This window comes from Chiloscyllium plagiosum, unplaced genomic scaffold, assembly GCF_037043375.1.
Source record: "Chiloscyllium plagiosum isolate Xiang-an unplaced genomic scaffold, Cpla_swu_hap1 HiC_scaffold_4, whole genome shotgun sequence".
Taxonomy (NCBI): Eukaryota; Metazoa; Chordata; class Chondrichthyes; order Orectolobiformes; family Hemiscylliidae; genus Chiloscyllium; species Chiloscyllium plagiosum.
Genome location: NW_028270142.1, coordinates 56,367,005 through 56,389,847, shown reverse-complemented (window position 1 = coordinate 56,389,847; position 22,843 = coordinate 56,367,005). Strand labels below are relative to the sequence as shown.

The following is a 22,843-nucleotide window of genomic DNA, read 5'->3' as shown; positions in this document are numbered from 1 at the left end:
TGTTTTCTACATTTCAATAGTGACTGTGCTTTAAACTTAGTCCAGTGGAACATCTGCTGGTCATAGGAAGTGCAAAATAACTGCATTATCTTTTCTTTCAATTACAGAGGAACCTCAATTATCTGAAGGAGACGGCAGGGGAGTATTTTGGTCGGTTAATCGAATTCCAGATAACTGAATGCTGGACAACATAGTTCAGCCAAGCATCGAAACCTTACGATCTTGCTGGATAATCTAAAATTCAGATATTTGAAGTTCCTCTGTATTTGGCTCTGAATTGCAGCTCGATGGTGCAAAGGGGGCTGGGCAAGAAATCAGGCACAGCTTCGGATCACAATCTATTGATCCTTCCGGAGGCAGGCAAAGTTAAAATGGGGAATACGCACAACTCAGTCACAGCCTGACGTGAGCTTGCTCAACAGGAGCAAACACTCAGGCCACAGCAGGCTTTACATGCAGTTCCCATCAGCACACTAGGGACTGGACCTCACAAATAAAACAAAAACGGTGGACGCCAGGGCTGAAGGATCACCCTGACCTCGCCACACCTGGCTCTGAATCCAGTGACACAATTTAGTTCCCACTTGATAAGATCTCGTAGACAGGGCCCATATATCTTGCTGAAGTTAGGGCCTTGCTACAGGAGGTGGAAGAGGTCAGATTGCCTCGAAGCTCGATGCTATCTCAGCTCGACCTACCCAAGTCATGGCTCCAAAATGAACCAGCCACGCCTTATGAGCGAGCTTAGAAAGCAACTAAATTATTTCTGTTTTACTTGGTTAACTTGCACAGAGGAATGGGTGAGCGAATTCCCTACACTTCTAAACCCACACGTGACCTCATTAGTCGCATTAGAATGCTTTCCTTGCGAGAAACAAATTGTTGTGCATCCATTCAGCTGTCACGCCCTTGTGCACACGTGAATAGGTCCCATCTGAGAATGCCACGTCAGTACAATTCTCAGGCTGAATTTTCCCAGCTCAATGGCGACAGGCTGGCAGCTGGGAGAGTGTGCTTTGTGGTGGGACAACTATTGGGCAATTGTTTTCTGTTTATGCAGCAGCCTCACTGATTGCTGTCAACCCAGTCAGAGCTCACGTGGGCAGAGGGGGGAAGAACCAGGATTGGTCTCTTAACTGGAAGTCCCTGGAACAACTGGACCGTTGGATCCCATAGTTCACTGCACTGGGGTGAGACTACTTTTCACTCCTAGGGGGTGGACTCTGTCATTGCTAGAAAATTTCAACCCTTCAGCTTTGTTTTCAGGCTTCTTCATTCCTGCACCCATGTCTAAGCTCCTCTCACTAGACAGTCCTTCAAGTTATCCACATTGGTATAATTCTGGTATCTTGGGATTCCCTGCTGTTAAATCAGTGCAACATTGGGAGCTGTACTTTCAGATGCCTAGACTTTGCAAATGTGACCCTAAACTTTAGGTTCTCTAACTCTCTTGCTCCCCCTTCCATCAATGAAATTTCCCCATAAAGATCATATTCTGTTTTTCAATGGAACATCAGCATGCAAGGTTGCAGATTTGGTTTTAATAATAAAACACATCTTTTGCTCACTCATGAAATAAAAGTAAAATAAGCTATTTAAATATAACAGTTCCAAAGATTTCAAAATACACAAAAAATCAAAATCCCATCTATTCCCTAACACCATCACTTTATAGTTAATCAAAATCCAAATAATCCTTCCCTGTCCAATCTGTCTGGTTGATTTAAAAGCGTTTCTCAGTTCCGGTCCTGTAAGGCCTCTTTCCTTCATCTCTCTCAGACCCGCGAGCTTAGACTTTCTCAGATCTTTCAATAATCTGCAGAGTTCTACCCAGACATTCCTGGTTCACAAACTAAAATCTTTGATTGAGCTAATGTGTTTCCCTAACTACTTGAACAATCTCGTTTTTTTCTCGGAAAACTATATTTGCATCTGACTCCTGTCAGGCATCTTTCAAACTAGCCAAAAGAATTTGAGCTAATTTAAAAAAAATCACTTGCTTATCCAAGCTTCTGCTAAGCTAATGGCTGAACAATTTCTCTCTGGTCATGATCTCTCACAGTATACACAAACTCTCATTAATACTCCAGCAAGTAACACACTGGTTTTAAGACGCTGGACAGAAACTGTAGAAAGCTGCAACACGAACTTGGGGATACGTGTGCACAAAGCACACAGGTACAGCAGGTAGTCAGGAATGCAATGTTGGCCCTTATTTCAAGGGGGTTGAAGTATAAGAGTAGGGAAATCTTACAACAACTGCACAAAGTGCTGGTGAGATCACATTTAAAGGACTGTGAGCTGCTTTGGTCCCCTTATTTAAGAAAAGATATGATTTCATTGGGAGCTGAGCACAGAAGGTTCACAAGGATGAAGGGAGGGATTGTTTCCTGAGCAAAGGCTGAACAGATGGAACTCTACTCACTGAAATGTAGAACAATGAGGGGTGATCTCACTGAAGCTTCTTGGATTCTTCAAGGGCTTCACAGGGTAAATAATGAGGGAATGTTTCCCCTCATGCGAGAGTCCAGGGCGAGAAGGCTCAGTTGCAGAATTAAGGGGTGCCAATTTAAAATGAGGTGAGGAGGCATTTCCTCTACCACAGGAATGACAGTCTTTGGAACTCCATGCCAAGAGAGCTGTGGGGGACAGAGTCCATGTGCATATTTAAGGTTTGATTCCCCTACTCATGAAGAATCTAAGGTTATAGGGAAAGGACAGGCAAGTGGATATGAGGTGTGTCGGATCATCTGTGTTGTACTGAATAGTGAGCAGGCTTGGGGGGCTGAATAGCTTCTACCTATTTCTTATAGTCTCACAGACATGGTTAATTTTTAAATACCTTCTCAAAATACTACAACATCCGTGCGCCACTAGTTTTAAATCCAAATGTTTTATTAAAAAAAAGTATATTTGTATAAATCATATCTTTCACCACGGTTTGACAACTTTCCCCTAAAGTCCTTTGGGATGTTTTATAACATTAAAGTTGCTATATAAACGTGAGTTGTCACTGTTGGTGATGATGTTGTCAATAAGAAAAGGAATAACAGCTATTCATTCTAACATTATTTCTAGAGCACTGTCAGATCTTCACTAGCTGAAAGATTTTCTAAGAACAATGCAACAGGACCATCAATGTTTCTTCACTGACCATCACCCAACAAGAAACAAGCCTGTAGAGGGTGACTTTTTAAGTGTGAAACAAACTCTGATCAAGAGTAACCTTGATCTTGAATGATCATGAAAAATAGATGACATCAGGCAGCTTCCCATTAAACACCTTTCTTCAGTGAGTTAAGAGAAACTGGGGAGAAGAGTTTATTAGGAGCTGAACTGCTATCACAAGTTTTGCATTATCACCTCAAGATAAAATGACCCCTATTCAATCAATTAAAAGTTACCTGTAATATGACAAGCTGCAGGGAAGCTTTCACACTCCTCAGGGAAGATTTCACGGCTGTGTGAAGTTAAAATAATCCTCACTCCTGGGTTTAATGGCTCGATGTTCACATCAGGCAGCACTGTCATCACACTCTCTCGCACTAACTTGTTAACATAAACAAGACAAGAATGCAGCCTTGCCGGTGTTATTTTGCAGTTTACTCGATCTATTATAAACTAATGCCTGACAATGAGATTAGTCTGGCTTCCACAGGTATAAAGCAGGCTTGTTTATACACCCTGTTTGAACAGAATGTGCTAAGAGGAAACTACTTTTAGCTGCAAATGCTTAACAGCATCATCTGGTGTGCTATTAAAGTTCCACACATCAGGAAGGTGTCCTCAAGTGTGGGAGTAGTGGTCTTGGCACTTTGGTCAGCCTTACTGAGCCTGGGCTAAAGTGAAAACAGACTCTTAGCGCTGTGCACTCAACGTCAACAGATGGTGGCAGGTTCGCTGTGGACATATCTGCAGAATGGAATGTCCTGAGGGAGAGTTTTACAGCATCCAGGCCACTCAACCAAACAGTTCCCCATGTCCCGAGCTTCCTTCCAACTAATCAAAACTAACTCAAGCAGCACATCGACGGCTGTGATGCCGTCTTTGACCAAACTGCCTGACAATCTTCAACGTCAAGCGTGGGTGACTTGGATGGATTAGATTAGATTCCCTACAGTGTGGAAACAGGCCCTTCGGCCCAACAAGTCCACACCGACCCTCCGAAGAGCAACCCACCCAGACCCATTTCCCTACATTCACCACTTGACTAATGCACTTAACAGTATCGGCAATTTAACATGGCCAATTCACCTAACCTGCACATCTTTGGACTGTGGGAGGAAACTGGAGCACCCAGAGGAAACCCACGCAGATACGGGAAGAATGTGGAAACTCCATACAGACAGTTACCCGAAAATTGAACCCGGGTCTTTGGCGCTGTGAGGCAGCAGTGCTAACCACTGAGACACTGTGCCGGAATGCTCTCAACACAGGGATAGAATCAGAGCCAGGCGGGCATCAGCACCCGAGGTTGGGATGGGGATGTGGGTAAAATTGTAGGGAGTCTCGTCTGAAGCTCCAAACTCAACGTAGATGCTTGTGAAGTTGATATCCTATTCTAATTGGATCCTTTGTAAAATCTACATCTTAATGTTAGCACTGCACCTGGTTGCTATAGTAACTCTGATTTCCAAGATTCAGTAACTGACAGAAGCCCCACTGGTTCCCACTTTATACAGTCACAGAGTCATAGAGATGTACAGCATGGAAACAGACCCTTCGGTCCAACTTGTCCATGCCAACCAGATATCCCAACCTAATGTAGTCATTTTTACCAGAACTTGGTCCATATCCCTCTAAACCCTTCCTATTCATATGCCTATCCAGATGCCTTTTAAATGTTGTAATTGTACCAGCCTCCACCACTTCCTCTGGCATTTCATTCCATACACGCGCCACCCTCTGTGTGAAAAGGTTGTCCCTTAGATCCCTTTCAAATCTTTCCCCTCTCACCTTGAACATATGCCCTCTAGTTCTCCCCCACCACAGGGAAAAGACTTTGTTTATTTACCCCATCCATGCCCTCATGATTTTATGAGGTCACCCCTCAGCCTCGGCCACTCCAGGGAAAACAGCCCCAGCCTATTCAACCTCTCCCTGTAGCTCACTTTCTTTATGCTCAAGTCCAAAGTGGACTTGAATGCTCTGGATTCTGATTGAACGGACAGCAGCTGCAATGGGACATCCAGAACTAAGTATACAAGAGTTCAACCACTGCCTCTTGCTCCCTCTTTTACTTATCACCCCCATCCCAGCTCTCCTAACCCTGAAAGGAAATATCACGTAAAATGGAGTGAGAAACAGCAGTGCAGAAAATGGGGAAGACTAACAAAGAGCATTGCAGCTGAGGAGAAAGAAGGGGAGAACGATACAGAGAGAAAGAAAGAACAAGAAACCAAGATAGGGACAAGGAGGAAATAAAAAACAATAGGAAAGAAAGAAGAGAAAAGAGATGGGGAAAGAGAGGAGAGGGAACCAGAAAAGTGTTGAGAAAGAATGGAAATATGGGAGGATGGCTCATGATTTGGAGAAGTTTTTTTTGCTGTATATTAGGACTTGCAGTGTTGCAGAATCATTTGCATTCTTCCCCTGTGTGTCAAACCGAGGGGAAAGCTGTACTCAGTGAGGTATACAAGCCAGTCCAACAGGCAGCTAGGAGAGAACCACCTGAACCATAACCATTATTCAATGACAATGACGGGTGGAGGGTGTGTTTGATGACACATGCACACCACTGATAATGGCAAGTACATCGGCAGTTGAACTATCATGTCATTGTTGGTTTCCTTGGAACAAACATTGTGAGAAAGATACCAAGGCTCCCCTGACTGTTTAGCAAGTTCAGCCAGTGAATAGCTACACCACGTTCAGTCTGTTTTTGTCCCACGTTAGCCAATCTCACCTGGCAGGCTGTAGTAGTATGGATTACTGGGGAGATCAAATTGAGCAACCCTGTTAGAAGCATGCACATGGCATCCGGTGGCAAATGAATTGGCTTCATTGGCGATGCACTCAAAGTCGAATAGCCTATTACTCATTGTTTCACTCAAGAGCAAACTATAGTGTGGATTAGTTGGTTGAATTCTCATCTTTGAATTAGAAGATAATGCATGTCAGCCTCAGCTCAAGGTAAAAGGGTACAATTCAAGCTAACCTTCCAGTAATACTTCATAATCCAGTGAAGCACTGAGGTAATGCTGCATTGCCACCAGTGCTCGCTCCATCAGCGCTGATCTTCCGACAATGCCACACCCCATCAGCACTGACCCTCTTGACAATGCAACACCCCCTCAGCACTGACCCTCTTGACAATGCAACACCCCCTCAGCACTGACCCTCTTGACAATGCAACACCCCCTCAGCACTGACCCTCTTGACAATGCAACACCCCCTCAGCACTGACCCTCTTGACAATGCAACACCACCTCAGCACTGACCCTCTTGACAATGCAACACCCCCTCAGCACTGACCCTCTGACAATGCATCACTCCCTCAGCACTGACCCTCTTGACAATGCAACACCACCTCAGCACTGACCCTCTTGACAATGCAACACCCCCTCAGCACTGACCCTCTTGACAATGCAACACCACCTCAGCACTGACCCTCTTGACAATGCAACACCCCCTCAGCACTGACCCTCTGACAATGCATCACTCCCTCAGCACTGACCTTCTGACAATGCAACACCCCCCCAGCACTGACCCTCAGACAATGCCACACTCCCTCAGCACTGACCTTCTGACAATGCAACACTTCCTCAGCACTGACCCTCTGACAGTGCCACACTCCCTCAGCACTGATCCTCTGACAATGCAACACTCCCTCAGTACTGACCCTCTGACAATGCCACACTCTCTCAGCACTGACCCTCCGACAATGTAACACTCCCTCGGCATTGACCCTCTGACAATGCCACACTCCCTCAGCACTGACCCTCTGACAATGCCACACTCTCTCAGCAATGATCCTCTGACAGTGCCGCACTCCCTCAGCACTGATCCTCTGACAATGCAACACTCCCTCAGCACTGACCCTCTTACAGTGCCACACTCTCTCAGCACTGGCCTTCTGACAATGCCACACTCCCTCAGCACTGACCCTCTGACAATGCCACACTCTCTCAGCAATGATCTTCTGACAGTGCCACACTCTCTCAGCACTGATCTTCTGACAATGCAACCCTTCCTCAGCACTGACCCACTGACAGTGCCACACTATCTCAGCAGTGATCCTCTGACAATGCCACACTCCCTCAGCACTGACCTTCTGACAATGTAACACTCCCTCAGCACTTACCTTCTGACAATGTAACACTCCCTCGGCACTTACCTTCTGACAATGTAACACTCCCTCAGCACTGACCCTCTGACAAGCAACACTCCCTCAGCACTGACCCTCCAACAATGCAACACACCCTCAGCACTGACCCACTGACAATGCCACACTCTCTCAGCAGTGATCCTCTGACAATGCAACACTTCCTCAGCACTGACCCTCTGACAGTGCCACACTCCCTCAGCACTGATCCTCTGACAATGCAACACTCCCTCAGTACTGACCCTCTGACAATGCCACACTCTCTCAGCACTGACCCTCCGACAATGTAACACTCCCTCGGCATTGACCCTCTGACAATGCCACACTCCCTCAGCACTGACCCTCTGACAATGCCACACTCTCTCAGCAATGATCCTCTGACAGTGCCACACTCCCTCAGCACTGATCCTCTGACAATGCAACACTCCCTCAGCACTGACCCTCTTACAGTGCCACACTCTCTCAGCACTGGCCTTCTGACAATGCCACACTCCCTCAGCACTGAACCTCTGACAATGCCACACTCTCTCAGCAATGATCTTCTGACAGTGCCACACTCTCTCAGCACTGATCTTCTGACAATGCAACCCTTCCTCAGCACTGACCCACTGACAGTGCCACACTATCTCAGCAGTGATCCTCTGACAATGCCACACTCCCTCAGCAGTGATCCTCTGACAATGCCACACTCCCTCAGCACTGACCTTCTGACAATGTAACACTCCCTCAGCACTTACCTTCTGACAATGTAACACTCCCTCAGCACTGACCCTCTGACAAGCAACACTCCCTCAGCACTGACCCTCCAACAATGCAACACACCCTCAGCACTGACCCTCTTGACAATGCAACACCTCCTCAGCACTGACCCTCTGACAATGCAACACTCCCTCAGCACTGACCTTCTGACAATGCCACACTCCCTCAGCACTGGCCTTCTGACAATGCCACACTCCCTCAGCACTGGCCTTCTGACAATGCCACACTCCCTCAGCACTGACCCTCTGACAGTGCAACACTCCCTCAGCACTGACCCTCTGACAGTGCAACACTTCCTCAGCACTGACCCACTGACAGTGCCACACTCCCTCAGCAGTGATCCTCTGACAATGCCACATTCTCTCAGCACTGATCTTCTGACAATGCAACACTCCCTCAGCATTGACCTTCTGACAATGCAACACCCCCTCAGCACTGACCCTCCGACAATGTAACACTCCCTCGGCATTGACCCTCTGACAATGCCACACTCCCTCAGCACTGACCTTCTGACAATGCAACACCCCCTCAGCACTGACCTTCTGACAATGTAACACTCCCTCAGCACTGACCCTCCAACAATGCAACACACCCTCAGCACTGACCCTCTTGACAATGCAACACCCCCTCAGCACTGACCTTCTGACAATGCAACACCCCCTCAGCATTGACCTTCTGACAATGCAACACCCCCTCAGCACTGACCCTCTGACAATGCAACACCCCCTCAGCACTGACCCTCCGACAATGTAACACTCCCTCGGCATTGACCCTCCGACAATGCAACACTCCCTCAGCACTGACCCTCTGACAATGCCACACTCCCTCAGCACTGACCTTCTGACAGTGCCACACTCTCTCAGCACTGACCTTCTGACAATGCAACACTGCCTCAGCACTGACCCTCTGACAATGCCACACTCCCTCAGCACTGACCTTCTGACAGTGCCACACTCTCTCAGCACTGACCTTCTGACAATGCAACACTGCCTCAGCACTGACTCTCTGACAATGCAACACTCCCTCAGCACTGACCTTCTGACAATGCAACACTCCCTCAGCACTGACCCTCTGACAGTGCCACACTCCCTCAGCACTAATCCTCTAACAATTCCCACACTCTCTCAGCACTGACTCTCTGACAATGCAACACTCCCTCAGCACTGACCCTCTGAAAATGCAACACTCTCTCAGCACTGATCCTCTAACAATTCCCACACTCTCTCAGCACTGACTCTCTAACAATGCAACACTGCCTCAGCACTGACCCTCAGCATTGATTAAGACTCCTGTTACAGTGAAGACTGAACACCTTCTGATACTGTTCAAAGAAAAACTGGCATGCCATCTGATAAACCTTTGTCAAATGTGACAGCAAAGCCAGATTTCCTAGTTATATATCTCATGGCTGTATGTGGCAGCAAAACACTATTGATTATTCTTCAAGGTAGCTCACACAGTCTGATACTACATCGACAAAGGTGATTTTCCTTTGAATAGCTGATGTATAGAGTGGCAGAAAATCAGACAGAAATGAAGTAATTGAAGAAGGCATTAACCAGAATAAACATCAAGGAATTGGAGCATTAACGCTCGAAGGCTCATCAAGGAAAAAATATTTTTCATATAAAAAACAGCAAATTACAACAAGGTGTTAAGCCTCTCTCTGGTTTACTCCCTTTAATAAACTTTAGTTAATCACTAACAGGGACTAATGCTCACCAATGAAAGCTGAGGAGCGGTCTACACTTTCACGTTTCCCTTAGCCAGGGCAGCATGGGTCACAAGTACACAGCTGGAACAGAAGACAGAAACAGTCAGAAGCAGAAACTACATGTCGTCCAAAACAGCTCATAATCCAGCACTCACTATTTACAAAACTTGTTGAATGCTGGAAAATATCGACACATTTTGGAAGCACTTTATTTGCTATTTTTTCCGCAAATAGTAAGACTTCTTTTTCCTCAAAGGCATGCACTACATTTCCGAAGACAAATAGCTCTGAAGGTTTGGATTACATTCCACATTTTCCAAATTTAAATGAGACCTGACTTCTCTCGGTGAATGCACTATTGTATTCGAAGTCAAACTGACAGCTTAATTATTTGGAGCACAAGACCACAGTCACTTGGATTGATTCTGTGTAATTGTTTAAATCGGATAATCTACTTACCCAGCAATAATATCCTATTAATCATGATACAAATTTCTTCACCCTGCCTGCACTATTTGGAAGAACTCAGCTTACATATTGTCTTTCTGGCTATGAAAGCAACTTGGTGTTGCCTCAACTTACCTGGAAACTAGTGGACCCCATACCTAAGTCCTCTCAGTAGTGGGTCTTTACCCCCGATGACAGTGACACTGTGTGTTTAGTTGGTCAATGAAATTATTCCTTTCAGCTGGAGCTTGATCAGTCCTCTTCAGCGATACCACTGGAATATAATTGGGAAACATTATTAAAATTGAGGTAGAGGTTCAATGTTTTCAGCTTAGGACTTTACCTGACCTAAATCTCAGTTGAAGGACTGAAGTAGTTCAGATTCTACAAAACCACTGTAGTCCTGTTTCTCCAGTCAAGAGCCCAATCAGAACAGAGTCTGATTTGTAGGATCACCATCTGGTGCCCTATCCAACATTTCTCCCTCAACCAACACCATATAAACAAATCATTTATCTCACTCGTGTGCAAATGGCTACTGATTTCGAATACTCAGGAGGGCTGTGAGCCTTCAGAATTCTCTAGCTCAGAGGACTGTGAAATCTCAATCTGTACGTTTAAGGGTAGAGACTGATAAATTTCTGATTACCAGTGGTTTCCAGGGTTAAAGAATGGGGTTGGTAACAGACATTAATGTGATCGGTCAGACTTGATTGTACGGAATGGTGTGGTAGACTTTACAAGCTAAAGGGCCGACTCCTTTTCCTTTGTTCCGAACAACAATGACTATATTTTGAACATTTTGACTGGCAATAGCGTACTTAGGACATTTGGAGGACTCAAAGACATTTATATGGGGAGTTATTTCTTTTGATGGAGTAAGGCATGGCAAACTTTTTGAAAACAAAGAGAGGCAGAGGACAATATTTGTCCAATGGTCATGCCACTGAAAAGGATTTGAAACCCTTGGACAGTTAAGATTTGTATTAACATCATATACTCCCTAGCTGTAGGATGCAAATCTCCCATTCTGTATCAAAAACAGATCTCAATTCCCAACTTGCCCAAACACAACTGTAATCACCTCCCCAGACTCACTTTCAGAGGCCAAGTCTGAAGATAATATATTGGGAACCTGTATTAACTAGAGTTTGAGTTTCTATGTAATTTATATTAAATTGGGCTTAATTAAGATCCTTGAATTAGAGATAGAAAGCTCTTTTTGCTGAGCTTTATAGAATGAGAACATTAAGAATTTGAAATATATAGCTGAATTTCTGATGTTCACTCAAATGTTTCCACACTGGTTCAGAACTAAAATCTTAGTCCACTATCCTTTCAGATCGAGTTCCTAAGGTTCAAACCCACTGAAATCTCAGACAAATGAAGGATCATGCAACAAACGAAGGGCAAAATATTGTGGATTCCGGTCCTCAGAAATAAAAAACAGAAAGTGCTGGTGAAATTCAGCTGGTCTGGTAGCATCGGTGAAGAAAGAGTTACATGTTCCAAATTCAACATACTCTTCTTTGGAAATGAAGCAAAAGGAGCATTAAAGATTGAAAGAAACAATTGCTACCTCATACAAAAAGGTCAAAAACTACTTCATTTCCAGAACTGCTCAAACATTGGATTCATAATACTGTTCAATAATTTTGATTTTGAGTGATACTAGGGAAATTATCTCATCATTTCTTATAATGTGAGGATCACCAGGTTGTGTGGGAGGGAATTCTATGAAAAAAAAAAGACCCTGGTGGGCATTGTGGACAAGTCTCCTTGCAGTGCTCAAGCTGTGGAACAGAAGATAATCAAAAGATAGAAAAGGCATAAAAAAGGCACTATTACAATAATCATAGGGAACATCCATATGTACGTGGACAAGGAAAATCAGGTTGGTAGCAGATCAAGGAGGGGAACTTATGAAATGTCTACAAGATTTTTGAAGCATTTTGGGGTAGAGCATTTTGGCATTGACCCTGCCAAGCCCCCTTCTGAATCTTACAAGCTTCAACAGGATCACCTCTGACCCCACTAAACTCCAGGCAGTACAGACCCAATTCACTCAGCCTCACATCTCATTTGGGCTCAGTCTGAGCAGGCAAACAGGAACATGGCTGGGTGCTTTGTCGGAAAGATGGCACTTCTGACAGTGTAGCATTCCACCCACTCAGCACTTCTGAGGTGTCAGCTCCGAAACTCTGCAGTGAGCCTTGAGCCTTTGACTCGGAGATAACAATACAACAGCTAAGCTGGGGTTACGTCACATCTCAACTCTAACGTGTATCTCCAATCAGTGAGCCCTGCTAAGGTTATTCGGTGCGCTCTCTCTCTCTCTGTGCCCTTTTAGATCTGCTTTAGCCTCTACTCCTTGCCACAAGCTTGGCGGCTGCCACATCTGTTAATTTGCCATGGGGCACCAACAACTGTTTTGTTCAGCACCGCACCAGTTGGTATCTTTTTGGCAGTCCTCAAAAATAAAGCACCTTTATGTCCAAACAATGGTCACACTGAGAATTGGTAACTTCTCCAAAGACAGCCAGTATGATCAAATGACAATGGAGGTTGCAGTTAGGGCCCTTTCAGTTTACAACACAGCTACAGTTGGCAGCCAGGCACTCTCGATAGCTCTATTGGCAAAAAACGGCAACTCTGCTGAGTCCAAAGAGCCAAGCTCTAGTCAGCTACTGGTGGAAGTAAATATTTCTTTCATTTATAACTTGAGGCCTGTTGCATGCTGTTCAAAAGGAAATATTCTTTTGGAGAAGAGCAGGTGAGTGGGGCTAATTCAGTGGTTTCTGGGGCTGACTGGCAACCTTCTGTGCTGTGAGATTTCGCCACAGGATTAAGGTGTTGTTCTGCCACTTAGTCGAGCAGTGTTATGGCCAGCATTGACTAACCTCACAGCTCACGTACACAAGGAACCTGAAAGGTGTCATTCTCCTAAACCGGCGTATAAGTTGACCCATTCTGCCTGTCATAGGATGGTCTTGATCTCTACATACTCAGCAAGTCATTCCCGCTTTACTGCCATGATGTGCTACTCTTGCATTAGTAGTCAGCTTCCAGTTTCTGCTGCAAAACTGTATGGTCTATTTAATGATATCTTACAGCATGAACCGCCAGGCGATATGAACAGCGTTAGAAGGTGCACGGGAGTTTAAAACACAGCCAAACATTGGATTGGATTCCAAATACATTTCAAAATGGCAACCAGAGGTTCATGTCTACACTTGCCATATACATTGACTTCTACCTTTGGAATGATGTTTCAAGGCTTATATGCTGACACCATGAGTAAGTTACACTCTTTGGGAAAGCTGGGTCGAGATAAAATGGGACAGCCAAGTAGGTAGTACTGGTTACTGGGTGCACTTTGAGCACATGGTCCCCCTTTATCAGCATCTGTAATGTCTCTCAAACAGAGCTGAAGTGCAAAGCCATATCCCCACAGCAAACACTTAAAATTCCAGTGACTCATGGGGCCAGACGTTTGAATATGTTCCATGAAAAATGATTACAAGCAATATTTGTAGAGCGGTGGCAGATTTTGGGTGTCTACTTTGAGAAGTCACCAAGAAAATATGAGAAAATTGATGCAAATCAGAGCTGATAGTTTAGCACATTGTCCCACAAGGTACATGCATAACCCACTTTCAATAAAAACATTTAAACTTGCTAAGATTGAGTCATGCTCATCTACAATTTGCAACAAAACCAGGGCTACTCAGATGCTTTGATATTTCTGACTGGCTGGTATTAACACAAATAAATTGATAGCGTTTCTATGGTGAGGTTGGGTATAACTGCCATTACATTAATGGATTAAATTCTTTGTGATTAGTTGAATTGTATTGGGTTAGTTCTAACTATCGATGACCAACAACTTAGTGTTTTGTGTCTGAGTGCTCCACCTGCTCCTGTCTAATATTTCTGAATGCTTTTTTAAGCTTACCTGACCTATTTGTGTTGGTACCATTGACACTGTGACTTTACACATTCAAGGTTTAAGGCTAGCTGTGATTTCGAAGTGTACTGTTATTGACACTAAGCTCTGTCTGATTAACCCGATTCTTTTATTCACTCAAGAAAACCTAGTGAAATTAGCGCCTTTTAAAGCACAAATTTGCCTTGGAGAAAGGATTATTTTTGAAATGAACTTTGTTACGACCAGCTAAGAAGGAGGGGAACCAGTTCACTCAGATGAAAATAATTTGGGGTATCCCATATGGAATCATGATGAATCGAGCAAGCTCATTGGGGGACTAGTTATAACAATCCAACACTTCTCATGACCACTAGCTATCCCTGAAGTGCTTTATTTAGGAAATGCTGGATACTATAGTGACGTAAGAATCCAACAGCCAGTTTGCCCACAGCAAGCTCCTACAAACAGCAATGTGGTAATGGGCATATGATCCATTTAGTGAAGAAAAAGGTGTTGTTGGGTGGAATACTGGACCATCCAAAATACAGTGGATTTAGGAGAATGACTGAGTGTTGGCAACTTTCAGGTTCCTTGTGTATGTGAGTTGTGAGGTTTGTCAAATGATGTTGCATTTATATGGCTCTTTCTACAGCCATGAAGAGTCTTAAAGTGTTTTACAGTCAATGAAGCACTTTTTCAAATGCAGTCACTCTGGTAACATGAGAAATGTGGCTGCCAATTTGCGCACAGTAAGCTTCCACAAACTGCAACGCTTTAATAAGCAGACTATCTTTTTTTGGTAATTGAGCAATACATACTGCTTAGGACCCCAGGGATAGCTCATTTGCTCTTCTCTGAAATAGTGCCATGGGATCTTTAAGATCCCCCCCCAAGCAGGTAGATGGGGCCTTGGTTTTACCCCTCATCCAGAAGGCAATCTGCCAGCATCATGGTGCTCCATCAGTACTGAATTGGACTATGCTTATCTGAACTTTTGTGCTGATACCATGGAGTGGAACTGGCAAATATATACCCGACTCTTCATTCAGATTGGGATCAACATTAGGAAGTTGGGATAGCTGCGACCAATACTGCAGACGCATTTAAGGGGGAAGCCTGGATCACTGGATGAGGCAGAAAGTTACGTTGATGGGGAGAGATTAAATTGGGTTAAAGGAGATTAATGGCGAATAGAGACACCAGCACAGGCCAGCTGGGTCAAGTGACTATTCAATTCAACACAATGCTCTTTTGTAGGCTATTATGGTATCTGCTTCCAATACTCTTTCCAAGTGGCCAAATCCTGTTCTCACCCAAAAACCCTACAGAGGTCACTGGACAGTGATTGGGCACTTTGCCGAGCCACTTTCCCTCAGCAACACACTTCACCAGAGAGTGCGGCCCCTTTGTGTTCAAGTACAATCTATTCTAGTCAGAAGTCACATGACAGCAGGTTGTAGTCAATTGGTTTATTTGAAATCACACGCTTTCGGAGCACTGCTCCTTCATCAGGTGACTTCATCGGAGGAAGGAGCAGCGCTCCGGAAGCTTGTAATTTCAAATAAATCTGTTGAATTATAATCTGGTGTCGTGTGACTTCCAACTTGTCCGCCCTAGTCCGACGGAGAAAGTGAGGTCTGCAGATGCTGGAGATCAAAGTTGAAACTTTATTGTTGGAACAGCACAGCAGGTCAGGCAGCATCCAGGGAACAGGAGATTCGACGTTTCGGGCACAGGCCCTTAAATTCCGGAGATTCCTGAAGAAGGGCCTGTGCCCGAAACGTCGAATCTCCTGTTCCCTGGATGCTGCCTGACCTGCTGTGCTGTTCCACGCCCTAGTCCGACACCAGCACCAAATCTATTATAGAACCTCTGTGCAGTGATTCAATTGAGAGAAACCACTGTCTCTGCGGGAGACCTACACAAAGGTGAAGCTTGCATGTTTCTCCTGGACAGCTGTGCAAATTTATGACTGGTATAAATCACCAGCAGCTCTGTAGCCTGTTGGTCTTGTGGACTATAGGTGGGCTGAGTATTCCATCTCGACAGTGGGGAGTATAGAAGCTAAGCTTTAATGCAAGTGCCAGAATTGGATGCATAAGCACTCTCACTGCTGTAAGGAACATCTATTTATCTCTCTACCCTTCAACTAGATCTTTATTATCTATAGTCTGCAAGCCAAGTGTGAAACAAAGAAATCTGCTGCAGACTGCTGCATGTTCAACAGAATCATCACTGGGAGTAAATGTGTGAAAGTAAGAGACACATGCTACCACTCGAAGTTGTTAAATTAGTTCAAAATGAATAACGACAAACTTGCAATGAAGTTGCATCACTTAGAAAGAGGTGTGTGAGAAAGTTACACTGTTGGCAGCAAGGCTCGGACCTATCTACAAGGCAGTGGTGCTTTCTGCTAGCTGAATGGATCTTGTGCTACTGTTAAAAGTAAGTTCAGAACCCATCCCCAACATTGATATTGCTGTCAAGATGCAATTGAAGCCAGCCTTGCATTTTACTTGACAGCAAGCTGAGAGGAGATAGAAGTCAGTCACATCCCTGCCTAAGGGTGCAAGTCCCTTCAGCCCATCCTGTTCCTGGGAGCTGTGGGCCTTCTACCATCACCACCTACAAACAAAAATTTCTCATCTTATACATAGCAAGAAATTTGAGAGAAAAATTGGAAGCAAGTGAAAACCTGGAATGAAAATGAAATACAGTTGCTTTGCTGTTACAAGATTTCTTTCTCTTGAAAGTAAAACAGCTGAAAATAGAAAGATAAAACCTTAAAAGAAACCTTTTTGCTGACCAATTCACTTGTTTCTACAGTGTGTTAGGAATTGGCGAAGGCAGGAAAGAAGACAGCAATAACCATGTCCTATGTTTTGAGCAGGATCCTCGCTCAAATATTGTGACCAGTTTTGAAGGTTTAAATAATGGTTAGAAAACCAGCCTGCCCATGTAGGACACCCCAAAGGATTGCAGGGCTGGGGACAGTTACAGATGTAAGGACTGGTGAATTTTAATCTGTACACACATGGGGTGTCCTACATGGGCAGGCTGGTTTTCTAACCATTATTTAAACCTTCAAAACTGGTCACAATATTTGAGCGAGGATCCTGCTCAAAACATAGGACATGGTTATTGCTGTCTTCTTTCCTGCCTTCGCCAATTCCTAACACACTGTAGAAACAAGTGAATTGGTCCTTCACCTGAGAACTCGCAAGGCAGCTAACCCAGCATTGCTGAGTTACACTGAGGCCTTTCTTTACACCCATGAACAACTCATCTTCTCCAGCCTTCCTAAAACTTTGAAACCTGTTATTACCCAAGCCCTAAGCTAATTTCTGCACCTAGATGTTGAGCCTCCTAACATATACTGCTCCCTGTGTTTCCATCTTCATTCAATCTGTTAATGTCAGAACTCACCTGCTCCTAACTCACTGATGTGTCCTCAGAATTGCCCATCTCACATGATGCTATTAGTCCCAAGATTTCAATTACTAACACAAACATGTCTCACTACTCCCTCATTACCATCTCAATCCACATGTCCTTCCTCCTCCAAATGTCTCACCCTCACTGTCACCGCTGAAACCAAACGCTTTGTCGACTTTCATATTTCCTGTCAATTACTCCAACTTCAATAATCCCTCCTATTCCCCAATGATTTCAAACCAAGTTCCCAAGTCACCATGAAATCTTATTCGCATCTGTCCTTCCCCACATTTTTAAAGTGTGTCTGCTCCAGAAACAAACTTCCTGCTTCTTTCTCTATCTCTGAATGCTCAGCAATCCCTTTCAGCACCCAAGCTTTTTCGATTAAAACTGCTTGTTACCATCTTTAACTTAAAGAACCTGAAGTAGCGTGCCGGTACTCACCAGTTATGGTAACTCTTGGACCTCTCCTCAGCTTCACACCATAACCCCTCCCCAATTGGAAAGCCACCCCTCTTAAACTTTCATACCTACACTCATTGCTGGATTTTCCACATCTTCCAGTAGCAAGGCCACTTTGGCCAGGTTACTAATATCTGTAGCGATGATGCACTCTCGCTGCTTGTCCTCCTCAATCACTCTGCAGTGACTATGACAATAAGCCACTAGTGTTCCTCTCTTAGTCAGTCCAATGATTCCATTGCAAAGGTCCAAATAATGGCTCTCTGTCCCATCAAAGCACAGTTGTCTCTGGGAAGACTAGCGAATGTGTGCTCCTAAAGCCAGGATACTAATGCCAACTTCAACATCCTAAACCCAATAGTCAAGCATGGGACTTTCTGGTCTACACAGCTCAATTCCTCATCTTCGGACTGCATTTACCTACAAACCACTGAAGACTTCAAATCCATTTAAGTAAAGCAGGACAAAGCTATGGGTGCAGATCTCAATGAAAGAGAGAAGCACAATGTTAATTCGGGTCATTCTAAGCTGTCTACATCGGGAGTAATATTCACAGGTGTTTAAAGATTTGGATTCAAAGCATTTTCTACAATCTCCACTCTGTGCTTGACCTGAGTTCATTTATCTTCAGCAGGATGCTAACCCCCAAGGTCCAGCAGTCTGGTTCCAGTCGCTGAACTACGAATTAACATTTTCTTCAGATGGTCATAAATTAGTTCATGTAGGTGTTTCACACCTAGAGGCACAGTTTTCCATTGATGAATGCTTCAATGCTGCTTATGGGCTAAACAGTGGGTTAATGATCTTCACTATAAAGGATGGTTGTAATTTTCTCTAACAGGTGGGTTGAACCACTAAGGGATTTTGCTCTTATAAATAGTTTCAGTCTAATCAGTACTTACTATAAACTTGTTTTGTTGCATTGTTTTGTTCCTAAGCCCCTGTCAACAGATTTTCCATAAATCGCTGAATTACACACAGTTGAAGCCAAGCATTATATCTTGCATGCAAAGTTCACTTCTAAGTCATAGCAAAGGCAGTTGTCGTTTTGAATTTACCCAAAACACTTTACTCATTCTGCAGTCTTGTGGTAAAGGTTCACTATATCCAATGGAAAATGTATGTAACAGGCAGCTATTTGTTAGCAGTATGATCCCAAGTGCAGTAGGATTGCTGTTTTGCATGACCTACTTTATTAAATCAAATAAGTAATATATTACTGATCTTTCTTTGCAGATTTCAATAAAACCCTTCCTCAGGAGATCTTGGCTTTACCAAAGCAACTAAACCTTCAATCAGCTTGTATGCTGTTTAATCAGATACGCTCAAATAACCCACAGAGGTTCCACTTATTATCAGGTCTGAAGATTCGCAAAGCTGGTGATTATGATGCAGTGTGTGCAATACTCTTTTCAGAAACATACTAAAAAAAAGTGAACAAAATGTTATTGAGATTAGACAGTTCGGTTAGGGAGATGTTCCAATTCATCCAGACAGTTAAGAGTCACAATCATTGGGACTGGCACAAGAACTTAACTCCCTTCAGTCATGTAACAAAGGCAGTGTGACAACTGAAGCCCAGCTGTGTTACCACTGGAAACTGGCATGTACCCTGAAACCTGGGCTGATTTACTGACGCTGAAAGGCTGAGCTTATTTACTCTTGATCACAATTCAAAAGGAAACACCTCCAGCTTGGGGAGGAGTGCCAGCTGCGCTAGGACAGGTGTTGGTAACTGGTAGGTTCATTTGGGGAAAGTACCCACCCTCTTTTCTATTGAAACGGTGCACAGGACAACAATGGAAAAAGGCAGCTGGTACAAATGCACATCTTCTATTATAGTCAGTTATTGTAAAGTCTTCCCCCTCCACCAAGGTGGGAGGTCAGGAGAGCCAGGGTCATTAACATTGAGTTTCACCATGGGTTAACAGCTGGGAATTTCCCTTAGCGCTCTGCTGGATCGTGGCGGAAACTCTGCTCCACAATTCGACTCATGTTGCTGGGGCAGACCGAGCACAGGTCTAAGGAGATTCCTGGCTTATACATCGTTGGTGGCAGATAACAGTTAAAACTCTCTGCCTGGTGCCTTTGACAGGTTACTATGTTCACAGGCTTGGAAGAAAAGGCAAGAGGCCAAAAAATAATGGTCCATTCCCCATTTGTCAGATGCTTGACCAATATCATGAGAAACTGGAATTTAGACGGCAGCATTACATGCATATACAGCACTGTAGACTTTGAGGAGACGTGCAGCCTGACCCAGCAACACCAGATTTGATCATCCAAACAAAGAGGTTATTTAGTCACTTAAGAATTTATAGAACCAACGAGAATGGCAGGACCTATGGAAACACGCAATGCTGCCGAGAAATGGACATATCTACCACTGTTGTTGCTTCTTACCTCGTTGTTTAAGGAAAAAGATTAAATGTGAGGGCAAACCCCCTCCTCCAGGGCCCAGCTCCACTCTAATTTGGGCCACTGCCTCGTAAAAGGAGGAATCTCCTCTTTGCTCTGACCAACTGTTGCCCTTCAGAGTTGAACGTGTCCGATTACACAGTGGGCACATGTCTTTCTAGTTGCCTGCTAACCCCAAGCAGCAATGGAATGGGGCCCTTACATGGGCTATAAGTGCCTGCTCGAGGGCCTTAAATTCAGCTCCAGGTGGCAGGCTTACCAAACTCCCCCCGCAATCACAATGGAGTGGGGATCAGGGGGGAGGTGGTGGATATACCAGCAATGGAATAGCAGCCTATTCACATTTCCTGAAGCCTGCTCTGCCACCAACAGGCGGGCTGACATGCAACCCACGTGCATGATGAAGAATCCCCAACAAACATCGCATGCCAACTGTGAGATCTCATTACCTGTCGGCAATGGCACCGAGTCATTCTGTTCACCCTATAATCACTTTAACCAAAGTTCTAAAGAGAGAGCATTGTACACACGGCAGATACAGCACTTTGTGGAACTAACGTTTGACGGAGATTTCCAACAGAACTTTTGCTTCAGTTCCTTTAAAAGCACATGCTATCACCTCGTCTCTGACTAAGTATTGGGGAGCTTTTTCTTTGACTCCAAAAACATCACTGCTGTGTTTCCAAGAGACAGTTTCCAAGCATGGCCCATTTCCACATTGATGTTTTCCAGTCATCTTGCCTCCCCTCTAGAAAGAAGTTGGTCTGCCTAGTTTTGGAGCTTCTGCCTATCAATTGGCTGGCTGAGAAATTATATCACTCTGTGAAAATCCACTGGCACGGTTCACATGTTGTCCCTTTAGTACAGCAGAGACTGATGCGCTGTGCCATCAGGCTCTAACACTAAACCTAGATTTCCACGCATTTCAGCTGCATGGTCGTATGGCAGTGTGCCAATTTCAGCTTTTCTTCCATGATGACCCCATCACAGTCCACCATGATGTGGAGGTACTGGATTTCACCTGACAAAGGAGCAGCACTCCGAAAGCTTGTGATTTCAAATAAATCTATTGGACCAAAACCTGGTGTCGTGTGACTTCGGACAGTCCACCATCCTGTTGCGAATACACCAAAACCCTGCTGGTGATAGAAATGTGATCTCCAGATGTGGAATCCTCCCTTCTTACCATAGCCCTAAGCAGGCCTTGGGGCCCAGTCATAGTGCCTGCACCTCTGGGCCAGTACTGTGGTGTTTAAGACCTGTGACCAGATTTGCTGGGCATGGACAAAGGGGTGTAATATGGTTCCAATGGGGGTGGCATCCAACCTAGGAATCCTTCCCTCTTTTCTCCATCCTGAAGGGAATAAAACAAATGCCTGCCTGGAAGCTATGCCATGAAGAAAACCACATCCCTCTCGTATGTCCACACATTTGCTCTTAAGACCCTTGTAGCTATGCTGTTGTTCTAGTCACCAAGTCCCACCTCAACTTTGCTCACTATTCCTCTCTCATTCCCGCTGCTCTATCCTTGCAACCCAAAACTTAAAATTATTCAATTATTTATTCATGAGATGTCAGCATCTCTTGTTGAGCCAGCATTTATTGCCCGTACCTAGTTTCCCCTGAGAAACTGGTGAGTTGCATTCTGGAACCACCACTTGTGCTCTAGGTAGACGCACAATATGAACAGTTCCAGGATTTTGATCCAAAGGCAATGAAGGACTGGTGTCAGAATGGTGTGCAGTTAGAGGGGAATTCACAGTTTGTGGTGTTTCTATATCTGTTATCCTTGTTCTTCGAGATTGTAGTGGTTGTGGGTTTAGAAGATGCTACTGAAGAAACCTTAGTGAGTTGCTGCAGTAAGTCTTGTAGACGTTACACACTGCTTCTGGGCATCTTTGATGGAGGGGATGATTGTTTGTGGAAGTGATACCAATCAAGTGGGTTGCCTTGTGTCCCAATCTATCATGGCATCAACACTTCCCTTATTCACTGCACTGAGCAAACCCACATTCTTAGTGGTTGTAACAACTCTCGGGGCCACTTGTTTCCGGCTCTCCTATTCTGACCACTTGTTACAGCCACACCCCAGACCTGGCATTTCTTAAGGCTAATGCAATTCACTGACAAACCCTCGTCATTTGCATCTTAAACACTTTCACCTATTGTGCTGTGTCAGAAATCCTATCCTTCAGATGAGGTGTTAAACTGAGGCTCCACCAGATCTTCTAAGTGATATTCTAAGTGACAAACAACCAATTTCATTCCTGAAACTCATGGCCTAGCTCAGGAAAAAAATTCCAAAGATGTGCAGACTAGGTGGCCTGGCCATCCTGAACATCCCTGTCCGGTGCAG

The 22,843-nt window shown here is 44.5% G+C and overlaps 1 long non-coding RNA gene across 6 annotated transcripts in view; it reads right to left on the bottom strand.

The window, feature by feature from the left end:
- Positions 1 to 22,843, bottom strand: part of LOC122549174 (uncharacterized) — a 232,466-nt gene that overhangs the window by 56,227 nt on the left and 153,396 nt on the right. For 5 of the 6 annotated variants that reach the window (XR_015756967.1, XR_015756971.1, XR_006311446.2 and 2 more), the window contains 2 exons: positions 10,380 to 10,518; positions 9,806 to 9,878 (listed from right to left, as the gene is read on the bottom strand). This is a non-coding gene — a long non-coding RNA (uncharacterized LOC122549174). Of the gene's footprint in view, positions 1 to 3,404; positions 3,550 to 9,805; positions 9,879 to 10,379; positions 10,519 to 22,843 lie in introns of all 6 variants that reach the window. The other variant, XR_015756970.1, reaches the window with a different exon arrangement.